This window comes from Pelodiscus sinensis, chromosome 1 (assembly GCF_052426305.1).
Source record: "Pelodiscus sinensis isolate ZL-2025 chromosome 1, ASM5242630v1, whole genome shotgun sequence".
Lineage (NCBI taxonomy): Eukaryota > Metazoa > Chordata > Testudines > Trionychidae > Pelodiscus > Pelodiscus sinensis.
In genome coordinates this window covers 166,592,786-166,604,273 of record NC_143052.1, presented here as the reverse complement: position 1 = coordinate 166,604,273, position 11,488 = coordinate 166,592,786, and positions in this window count along the sequence as shown.

Genomic DNA, 11,488 nt, shown 5'->3' with positions numbered 1-11,488 from the left:
AGTTCTATTCCCTGTGGCATGCATATGGAGTTTAGCTTGTGACTAGGATATCTTCAGATGTTAGGGTTGCCAGATGGTTTCAACAAAAATACTGGACACACGTGACATTACATCACAATCTACATTACATCTTAGTTAGAAAATACCGGACATTTATATTTTCTCAGTTTGTTTCCTGAACAGAAAGCTCAAATACTGGACTGTCTGGTTCAAAACTGGACACCTGGCAACACTCGCAGATCTATGGCCAAAGATCACCTACAGTGCAGCTATCTGAAGAAGGCTGACATAAACAACTATTTCCCATCAAGTCAGTCATTAGAATCCACTATTATCCTCTGCAGGGAGTCACAGAAAGTTAAGAACAGGAGTTTCTATCCTGTCCCCAGTAATATAATATGCTTAAGGTTACATTCTGACCCTATCTTGTGGTAGGCAGCAGAATGGCTTGTCTCCAGTGGCACCTATTAAAATCATGTCAACCCGTTCAGAGAGAACTAAAAAGAGGAGTCAGAGCTGAAAAATTCAACTATGGAGCCAAGAGTTCAGGTTTAGAAGTTGGAGCGGTCTTAAGTCGAGAGTTCAAGTCCAGAACCATCTGTAGAGGAAAGGTTCCAGTGTAATCTAAAATGCAGAGAAAGATGCATCTTTCCAAGAAACTGAGGAAAGTAACAGGTTATTTGAATGGCAGAATTAGAGGGAATTCAGAGAAGGGTGACAAAACTATGAAGCATATAGAAAATTAGTGAAGAGAGTGAAAAGTCCAGGATTGTTCATCTTAGGAAGTAGACAAGTAAGAAGGGACCAGATAATAGTATATGAAATGGTGTAGTGAAGCTAGATTAGAAAATTCTGTTCTCCTGGTCTCAGAACAATGAAATTAAGAAAGTGAGAAATTCAAAACCTGTTCAAGGAAATACTTTTTCACACAAACATGTAATTAAATTATAGAACTTGTTGCCACCGGAAGTTGCTGAGATCAAGCATTTAGAAAAATTCTGTCTTGGCATTCATACAGATATCAAATACAATCCAGAATTATCATCAATGATAAACAGGGTCTAGTTATTAGAGATCAGCCTGAGACTCACATCTACTATTTCAGAGTTCTTACACCTTTCTTTTTACAATTGGCTACTGGATAATGGAAGACAGGATACTGAACTAGATGGACCTTGAATCTGAGCCAGACTGGCAATTCCCATACACCACAAGTGACAGTTGTCAGTCACATTGATTAATTCATTACCAGAATAGACTCTGATGCTACAACTGATGAGGGCGATATAGGAATTTTTACAGCATAGAATGTTCTATAATCTGGATCTTTATTCAGATTTGTGTTCACATACAGGACACTCTCTCTAAAGAGTTCTAATTACAAAGTTCTTTGCAGATGTTTATTTCTGTTCTAGCTATCAATGGGAGGAAATCTGCTTTCTAAAGGATCCAAGTGTCCAGTAAGTTAATGGTGATGGATTAAGTTCTATATTCATACATAGAGGGTATGTACACTTTTAGTTATGTTGTAAACGCTTGATAATACTATTGTAAATTCTGTTGGAGAGACTATACATGTATTTATTCCAGGACACAAATATTTGTTGCTAGTTGTGTTTAAAGAGGAGGAGTATTATGTGGAGGCAGACGAAACTGTCAATACCTTACAATTATTTTTCTAAACTGAGTGTTGACATTCAATCCAAAACATTTCAGATGCTTAGAAACCATATACTTACAAGCTATGTCTACAATTCGAGCTGGGAGAGTAATAACCAGCTTGAGGAGACAGACCCATGCTAGGTTTGAAGGAGCTAGAATACTAACAAACCTGTGGCAGTGTCTGCTTCAGGGGGATGAGCCACCATGAATAAGTGGGTAACGTCTTAGAGAAGTACATATTCAGGGTGGCTACTCTCCCACTACTTGTACTGCCGCAGCTATGCTTTTGCTCTAAGCATAGAAGTTAGGAAAGGAAAGTGGCACATCACCCTAACACTTCTATACATATCTTTTAAAGAATACTCAACATATTTTACAAATCTCAATAAATCTTCAGCACAAAGTCATCTGTTATAGGATTATTCCCCACCTCCAAATGGATAAACAGAGGCAAGAAGAGGTTAAGTCACTTGTCCAAAGTCCCACAGTAAATCTATGGCAGAACTGGGAACAGAACCCAAGAGTCCTGATGCCCATTTTCTTTTTTTAAATCATTCACTTGTCTGCATTTTGTCGAGGCATGTGTCTTGTGTGTAGCAGCACAGGGCCCTTCACTTTGGGAGGCACCCTGTTTGACACCACCCCAGATCCAGGAAATCTCTGTTCACATAATGGACGCCTTCAAACCTACCACCAGTTTGAAAGATACAGGGGCCAGACTAGCTTCCCCAGTGTTTAAATTCTCTCTGCTTTTCTTTCTAGCTGATTAAACCCTTTTGATCCTTGACCATTCACAAATGACAAAGAACCAAACACCTTCTTGCTTCATTGTTAAAAAATAGGGCATATAAAAATAAGTTAAAAAAGGTCTATAAACTGAGACTTATGATCAAATACACACTGACTGAATCCTTGGCTGAAGATAAGCCATTTCTTTCATTGTACAGTAAAATCTCAGAGTTATGAACAGAGCAGTCAACCACACCCCCTCATTTGGACTCAGATGTAAACAATCAGATAGCAGCAGAGACAAAAAAAGCAAATACAGTACAGTATTTGTTAAATGTTTACTACTAAAAAAAATTAAGTAGCATTTCTTTCCTGGAGTTTCAAAGCTGTTTTAGGTCATCAATGCTCGATTGTAAACTTTTGAAAAAACCCACATTTTGTTCAGAGTAATGAACAGTCTCCATTCCTAAAGTGTCTGCAACTCAGATTCTACTGTACTCTTTATGCTTGTGAAAAGTAAAGTTCTGCTTGCAGGTCTCTTATATACCCAATTCAATCAATATTTTTTTAAAAGACACAAAACATGCCGGAACAAAAGTCAGTCGTAGGAAGGGATAATGAATATAGACCTAAGCATACACATGTGCGGTCACTTGATTTTCTACCTGCTGATGAATCACAACTTGGTTTTACTCCCATGGGGGAAAAAAAAAAACACTCAAACTGAAAGGGCCCAACCCAGCAAACCCTTATACTATGAACACCTGTTAGTCCTGCAAGTCATTTCAATGGCACTATGTTAGACTGAAAGTTCTTCAGCACAGAAGGCATCTTCTGTTCTGTGGCTGTACGGTGCCTAATACAATGGGGTCTCAACCCAATTCCACCTAACAACTTTAGGTGCTACCAAAATAAAAATGATAATGTTTGTGAGCAAGGGTTTACAGATTTGGGCCTCAAGACTCTGACAAGTAGGAGGCAACTGGGACAATGCAATTGACAAAGAGTGACCACAACCTAGTCTGACAAGGCCAATAGGAAAGCTGCTCAAAGAGCGCCTGTTTCTATGCCCCTACCCCCACTCCTACACTCCCACAGCAGAGAACAAAACCCAGATGAGCCAATAGACATGGGGGGGGAGACAGGAAGGAAATGAACCTGCCGCAAAGCTGCTCAGATGACCACACAAGAGGTCTCCCCAGAATGTCAGACGAGAAGAACAGAACTACCTTATGGGAGAACCGTCTACTGTCGTGTATATTAACGTACTTTCTACCACATGTGATACGTGAACACGGAAATATATATTTAGATATTTTGAAGCAAAAAAAGGAATTAAACCCCGTGTGGGCCTCTTAAATGGCTTATTTCGTAACTCAGGCTCTGTGCTATCATTACCATCTTTTGACAAATGGGCTTTTTTGGCTTTGATAAATGAGTTACTGGTGTGTGAATTAACCACAGAAGCTGCAGTCTTACGCTTACCTATATTTTATAGGACTTAAAAGTATGGGGATATTTTTGCTTTAAGGCAAAAATGCCCTAGTGGCTCACTGTGGACAATAAGACAGTGAAAGTGTCTGTGTTCATTCACGCTCTCATACATTAACAAGCTAAGATTTAAATACAATGACACACTGGACAGTAGTCTCTTTTGATTTCTTGCTCATACACACGTGCTGAAGTTTTAAAATCTATGAAAAAAATTAACAGAATAAGGACTTAATTTAATAACCTCCCTACAAGGGCCTTGCTCTTAAAATAAGTTACATAGGGCTCAGTTAATATTCATGATTATTTGCAGCGGTGCCCATTCTGCTGCCCAGTGCATGTTATATGTTGCCTCTAGTGCCCAATCCATAGAGCAAGCGTCTCAAGCTCACAGCCCTGGGGCCATCTGTGGCCTGAGCAGCAAGTTCAGCCCCTTCCCTACCCTGCCTCTTCCCACCCCATTTTGCCCTCTTCCCCCTCCCCCTATCATATCCCTTCCTTCAGGCCCCTTCCCTGGAGGGATACAACCTTGGAGATTATGGGGGGGCTTGAAATGGGGCAGCAGCAGGGGTGGGGCCCTCCACACTCACCGCAGCCGCAGGCACTTTGAGGGAGCAGAACAACGCAGCAGCCTTTGCTCAGCCCAACCGCCATCTGCCAGGCCACTCCGGTTGCTCCACTTCACCATGGCGGTGGGAAGTGGAACACCCCAGTCCCAGCACAGGATGTCTTGGGAGATGGCAAAGGAGTGGAGCAGCCTGCTGTGTGGTGGTGGGAGCTGTGAGGAAGCGAAGTGCAGAGGAGCCCAGCCCCTGCTGTTGGCCCCATCCCACCCAGGCTAACAGGAATATGGGGAACCAGTCTGCGCATAGCACGGGCCCAGGGCAGCTGCACCAAACCATCCCGTGCAGGCACAACTTCCCTGGGCCACAGGGATTTGCAGGCAGTGGCGCAGAGCTAGCAGCTGGAAGCTGTGCTAACCCCACTGTGCTGCCAGTGATGGCACCAGGAGTCCTGGAGGCAATGAGAGGCAGAGAGGGGTGAATGTGCAGAAACACCCTCCCCCCCCCCCAAGTCCTGCCAGAATTGGGTGCCTGTTGGCCCACTAGGAGGAGCTGAGGACTGGCACTGACCGTACGATAAATTGAGGTTGAGACCCCTGCCATAGAGGTTTATGAGTCTGTTGCTGCTCCCAGCTAGATAAGTCCAACAATGAACAACTACGTTTTTAAAACAAGAGGTCCTTCCTACCTTCAAACCCTGATGATGATCCAAATATGGTGAGGGAATGCAAGGTGTTTCTGAACAGAGAATGCAACACAATCTCTGCCCTAAGGAACTTAAATTAAAGATAGGCAATGAGAAGGGGTGCGGCGGGGGGGGGGGGGGAGGGGGGAAGAAGAGGGAGAGAGAGAACGTACTGTTATTTTTATATTTTAAATATATGTAAACTCTTTCCAGATTACTCCTGAAACTTGTCACAGAGAGTCAACCAGCTCTCCTGTGGCATCACACATAGCTGAGTAGGAGAAATTGAAATGCAGAGACGGGCAGATGTTCCACCCCTAGGAAGGCAACAAGGCTGGGTCTGGGGAGGTACTGAGCTCTAATTCTGATCTAATACCCACTCACTGTGCAGCCGTAGGAGAGTAACTGCACCTTATGTCCTAGCTGTACTTCCAGTACAATGGGATAATATTTACCCACTTTCCTCACTAGGGTGTTTGTGAGGATTAGCTAGGACCTGCACGATGCTTATCATCTATGTAAATGCATAGTGGCGACCTATGGACAAAGCGTAAAAAGCTGTCACTTATGTTCCTGAGGCTGGTACTGCAGGCAAACCAGAGCAGTGCAGAGACATGGAATGACGCAAGGTCGATAAGCAGGAGGGTCAGAGTCATGCAGGGCTTTTGCAACACAAAGTTTGAACTTTACCCAGTGGAACATACCTAAAGTTTAGGATTGCTAGTCAGACTGCCTAGCCCAGTGTTGCTCAACTTTTTTTTCTTTAATAGAGTACCCCTTTTTCAAAAAAAAAAATTATAAGTACCCGCAGTACCTACAGTTTTCAAACATACAAAATTGATTTCTACCGCTGCAACACATTTCTTTAAACAACTTAATTATAGCTGGGCGGGCAATTACGTTTTTGGGTGTAAAAAGTACAAAAATAATAAAATGCTGTAAAATTTAAAACAAAAATTCAATTGTGTTGAAGTACCCCCCAGACTTTCCTCGAGTACCCATAAGGGTACTCGTACCATGGGCTGAGAAACACTGACCTAGCCTAACCTAGACCCCTGAGAAGTTCTCTTCAGCCTCCTCACATAGACAGAATCTTTTCACAGATAACTTACACTGCAAGCAGCCAGTAGCAGCAGCCACTCTTTTGCGCTGCTGCAGACTTACTGCCTCAGCCAAGTCCCCTCTGACTCTGGAGTCCGAATGCCACTAATGCAGCCTTAATCCACCTGTGCATTTATACCCCACAGAGCAGGAAAGTGACTGTTCCCAGTTCCCATGAGGGTAACCCACTGCACTTTTTTGTTTTAAAACAAAAACAAAAAACAAACCACCACCACACCTTTTAGTGAGAACGGAGTGAAAGAACAACTAAAGGAGAGGAAGCCCGTGGGCCTGAGACAGAGAGAGAGGGGCCATGCTGAAGTCAAAGCAGAGTTCAGCTCTGAACACAGCCTGAGTGTTCAGTGTGGTTAGAGAGAGCAGTTTCAACCCCTCCACTCAGGGCTGACAGCTGTGTCTCTTGAGCACAAGGTTTCCTGTGCTATGTTGCAATCCTAGGGGCTTATCTCCCAGTCATCTATCTATCTGATGCACACAAATACGCAGCATGCACACACCCCCGCACCCCCTCCCACTGACGTAGAACCAAAGACTGGCAGCCTCACAACAGCCTAATCCTCTAAAACGTGAAAGTTTTCACAAATGCCAATCTCTAGCATCTCCTAAACCAGAGCTGGGCAAGATGCGGTCCAGGAGCTAGATCCAACCCGCCTAACACTTTGATCCAGCCCATGGGACTGCATCTGGCTGCTTTCTATTTATATCCTGCTGCACGTGCCATCAAATTTCCAAGTAGCGGCTCAGACAGCAGGATCCTATTGAATTGGCTCACGGTTCCCAGTTGTGACATTACCCCAGAAGAGGCCAGATCCACGAGTCCTTTAAATAGCTGCAGCAACCCCAGGCACCTGCCAAGCAACATGACAGCGGTGGGGTCAGGAGCCTGCAGTGTTTTTAATTCAAGGACTCCAGCTCTGGACAACCCTGGTGGAAGACTAGTCTCCAGCCCACATCCCTTTCACCCCTCTCCCCTGCTTCCAGGGGTGGAGTCAGCCTGTGACCACATACCAAAATTCATTAAGTGCCCCCTGCCCTGCAAAAATTATTGTCCACCCCTGTCCTAGGCACAGGTCAGCACTAACAGAATTGAGCCTATTATTCTAAGGTTGTGCTTTGAGACAAGAGATGCTAGTCAGACATTTCATAACCTACATGCATGCACATATACATACATCCTCCTAAGGGCAGAAGAGAATTAGCCAGGACACCAAAGCAAACTCCTCATGTAGAAAACACCATAGGATCTGAAGTGTTTGCTCAGAATTGTGGATGTTATGGGCTTCTCTCTAAGCGTCAAGAAACTTTATCTGCTTCAGAACAGCAAAAAGCTTACATGATGCTGACTGGCTTCAGCCCTGTTGTTTGAGGGATTCGAGGTGCTTCAGTCCTGAAGAGTGGGTGACCAAACCACTCCTCTAATGATCCAGCAATCAGGAGCCAACTGTTGCTCATCCAACTCATTTGGGCCTCAACTCAGCAAAGTACATAGAATCCTAGAACACTAGAACTGGAAGGGACCTTGACAGATCTTCAAGTCCAGTCCCCTGCCCTCATGACAGGACCCAGTACCCCCTGGACCATCCCTGACGGATGTCTATCGAATATGCTCTTAAATATCTCCAGAGATGGAGATTCCACAACTTCCCTAGGCATCTTATTCCAGTGTTTAACCACCCTGACAGTTAGGAAGTTTTTCCTAATGTCCAACCTAAACCTCCCTTGCTGCAGTTTAAGCCCATTGCTTCTTGTCCTAGCCTCAGAGGCCAAGAAGAACCATTTTTCTCCCTCCTCCTTGTAACATTAATTACACATGGGAGTAGTAATCACATTGGGACACATGGGTAAATGATTTGTTCAATCACAGGCTTAATTAAATTAAGGTTTCCCCACCTTTATATTTACCTGCATAGCTGCAGGTACCAGCAATTGCAGCTCCTATTGTGGGAACTGCAAGAAGTGGTGTCCCAGTCTGCTATCTTCAGTACTTGTGGTCATGTAATTAGATCTATTGGTGGCAGCCCGCTGGTGAACCGCTGCCAAGTTATGGCCCACTTCTGCTATAGCCTCTTAGCACTATCCTCTGACATAGCCTGGGTTCTGCAGCCTTCCTTAGATTCTAGGGCACCACTCTTGTTGTTTTGTAGCAACTTCTATCCAAGGAACTCATGTTGCTTTATAAAACATTTAGGAATTAAGGCCTGTAGCACCTTTATACTGTACGGCAAGCATCAGGCCAATTTTACGAATAAGGAAGTCAAAGCACAGAAGTTAAGTCCAACATTTTATAAAATGGTCACTGTTTTGAGTTCCCCATCTTCCGACACGTTGAGACCAGCTTTCACAAACACCAATTGGAGTCAGCAGGAACTGCAGCTGCTCAGCACTTTGGACACTATAAAAGACTGACTCTTCAGCAGTTGATCAATTATTATTTATAGTACAGTAGTGCCTAGGAGACCTGCTCATTCATGGACTAGGACTCCATTGTGGTATAAATATGGAATAAAAAGCACCCCATCCCAAAGAGCTTACAATCTGGGACACCTTTGACATTTCCAGCTACCTGTGACTTGCCAACAATCACTCAGCAAAGCACTGGAAGAGCTGGGAAGAGAACCCAGATATCTCTAGATAGACTCCATTCACTAGCCCCTGCGTCCTTTCTTTTCCAAATAGACAAAAGCAATCCTATCTTTATTGCTGACCTTTAGTGTTGAGCTGCTTTCGTGAAGAAGAAAAATAGTTCAGCCATCAGCTATTGGCTCAGTTTATTTGCTCACTTAGTATCAAGGAACACAAAAATATAGGGCTGAAATGTATACTGAGGAGAAAACCATGACTGAACAAACATGGGGACCAAATACCCTTCTCACCACAGGACATGGGGGGGAAGAGTTCCTCTAGCCCAGAGTTTAGACACCTTGGTGGAGCAGTCTAAAGAGAATGAACACAGGAACTGGCTACTTTGCACCTCTCCAGTTAGCAAGTTCAGAATTGTTTATGGGGCGTCAATAAATAATTCAAGGAAGTCAGAAATGAATAATCCCAAAAGTAAATAGTTACTGTGAAGAGCTGGAAATAACAGTACACAGGGCTCTCCTCTGTGTATGTGCAAGGTCTATAATGTGAATGATGTGATTGCTCACATCTGCACTGCAGCTGGAAGTTGCAGAATGTGTTTCCAGACAGAGATTTTCTAGCCCCACCTTTTCATAACGAGAAAGTGAATTAATTCAATAGCTACGGATGTTGCAGCAGAAGATACCCCCTTTAGAGGAGACATTCTGTATTCACTACCAGCTCATCACTACCCATTCGCATAACCCACAGTGGCCAATGGGCAACTGGCATCCATGGCTACATCTACACTGCAGGCTTCTTGCGCAAGAATGGCCATTCTTGTGCAAAAACTTGCGGAGCGTCTACACTGCACGCACGTTCTTGCGCAAGTAAATTTACAGCGAAGTGTCAGAACAGAGGGCTTCTTGTGCAAGAGTTATTCCTCTCCCCACGAGGAATAAGCCCTCTTGCACAAGAGCTCTTGCACAAGACGGCAGTGTGGATGAGCAACAGGGGTTTCTTGCGCAAGAAACCCCTCTGGCTAAAATGGCCAGCAGAGCTTTCTTGCGCAAGAGAGCATCCACGCTGCCATGGATGCTCTTGTGCAAAAGCACATCTCTTGCACAAAAGCATAGGGCAGTGTGGACACGCTCTTGCGCAAGACCTTTTGCACAAGAACTCTTGCGCAAAACAGTTCTTGCACAAGACGTCTGCAGTGTAGACATAGCCATGGAGTTCTACAAGATGGCCTACTCTTGTTCTCATCTTTAAAATGGAGGGGCAGCCCATATAGACTGCAGTCCTCAGGCTCCCAGCACATCCTTAGAGTGAAAGTATTTGGGCACACTTGAGGCAGACCTTAATGGGAAGGTTTTATAAGGAAAGCAATAGATTCACGAACAGAGAGAAAAAGCACTATCAATTTCCTCAATGGGTACAGCCACTGGTTAGACCATGTTATTATAAAGGCAGAGATCTGAGCCCTTCCTACCACAGCACAGAATAAAAACCAGTGATAAAAAGGTCCAGTGTTTGGTGACAGAAGCAAGTCAAGAGAGTCTCCTTCCAGCTGTCTGAGCTCTTTCAAGGGGGCAGAGTACACTTGCTGTCACGAGAAATCAACCTGCCTTCCCAATCTGAAGGGCTGTGAGGGAGAGGAGGAGGGGAAAAGAGAGTAACTTTCAACATACCCATAACACACAGTAACCATCCTCATCTCTGAACGTCTCCTGATCCTTCATCAGAAGCAGGGGGAGGGAGAGGGGGAGGAAAGTCTTGTTCATCTCTTGAAGGGGACTCCTAGCTTCATCAAAACAGTCAGTCATTCTCAGAAAAAGCAACTGCTTGCAACACTGAGAAATGAAAGAACTCTGCACAGAGGGTTTTCCTGGAGAAAACCTGATTAAGGAGCTTAGTAACAGCACACTGAACAAGAATACAAACAGAACCCCTCCTATCCAGTAGCTTCAGGACACAGCCATAAGCCATGTAGTCCCTTTCAGCTCTTAGGCGTGAATGAGACTAGACAGGTATTGTCTTTCTAGAGTGAGCACAGAACCATATTCAGAGCTGGAAGAGACCTTAGAGGTCAAATCTAGTTAATGTACGACTGTTCCCTACGGTATATTTTCTATTGCTTTGTCCAATCTATTCTAAGTGCCCCCAACTGACAGTTTCTACTACTTCCTTTGGGAAATTATTTTATAGACTAATAGAGTTTACAGTCGGGAGCCCAAATAAAAAAGATTGGATAGACTGCAAAATATAGATTGTTTGAAACTTCTAAGTCCCCTTGTGGAAACCAAAATGATATTCTATAGCCATGGTGTCCAATCTGTTCTGATGCAAACTAGTCACACAGTCGGCAAAATAGCCTCATGTGACTAGTGTGTTGGATACCACAGGTCTATAGGAATGTCCAACATACTACAGCTTACAACAGTGATATTATAGCAACAAGGACCATAACTATATTATATTTTAAAGGTTGCTTCTAGTTTGACTTCTTCTCCGTTTATTAATTGGTAGGGCTAGCTATTTGTCCCTCCATTCTTCTCCTCCCTCTCTCTCTCTCTCTATATATATACACATGCACGCACGCACACACAAATTGCCACCCCCTATGTGCCCAAAAAGCCTCAGCTCAGGGAAAATTTTAGTAGCTAAATGTATTTCCAGA